The following is an 840-nucleotide window of genomic DNA, read 5'->3' as shown; positions in this document are numbered from 1 at the left end:
ACCAATGGCCTATATCCCAGTTCTTATATGCATAAGTAAATAAAATCTTTTTTTTTAAAGATTAAAAAAGACTCCCAATAATAACAAAAAGTGTTCATTCAGCAGGATAGTAATTTATCTGACAGGCAAATTTATTGTTAATATGTTTTCTAAGGTATCTTCTCCACAAAATTGTGAATTCCTCCAAGAACCTAATAGTATAGGAAGCTGTCACACATATATATACCAAATGATGGGCATCAAGATACATAATGCTGTTACCAGCAGACTCAGGCAACACAATAATAGGAAATTTCAACACTTAGAACTGTGGACAAATGAACATTAGTTCTTTGTTGACTTTGTTTACAGCCCTTAACATTGTCAAATGAGATTTACCCAAATCCTGTTTTTCTCCCTATATGTTAAGTGTTTTGGCTGGTGGTGGTTTTATTTCCTGACTGCTCAGACCACCTGTACTCAGCCAAAACTACTTTTTGATACCTCGGATAGAGTACTTTTTTTTTCCTTCAAGAAAAATGAGTGAGGAAACGAGTTTATTGTAGAGCAACTGTTGGGGAAGTTGGGAGGAGATTGAAGTTGGATTCTTTACCTCATTACAGCAAAATTAATAAGAGGTAGATGAGAACTTTAAGTAGACAATGAAGTGTAGGAATATTAGAAGCTGGGATTTAAAAATATATTGGGGATGGGCCCTCCCTGGTGGCTGAGCGGTTTAAAGTGCAGCACTGCAAGGCTGGCCTTGGCTGTTTCAGCCAAGTTCGATCTCTGGCTCCAGAGGTGATCCACATAGAGCAGCAGACCTCCTGTCTTGCCGGCTGCTCCCTTCAGCAGGTGTAC

Source organism: Condylura cristata, unplaced genomic scaffold (assembly GCF_000260355.1).
Source record: "Condylura cristata isolate star-nosed mole 26May11 unplaced genomic scaffold, ConCri1.0 scaffold00040, whole genome shotgun sequence".
Taxonomy (NCBI): Eukaryota; Metazoa; Chordata; class Mammalia; order Eulipotyphla; family Talpidae; genus Condylura; species Condylura cristata.
The sequence above is the reverse complement of the archived record's forward strand: the minus strand, read 5'-3'. Positions refer to the sequence as shown.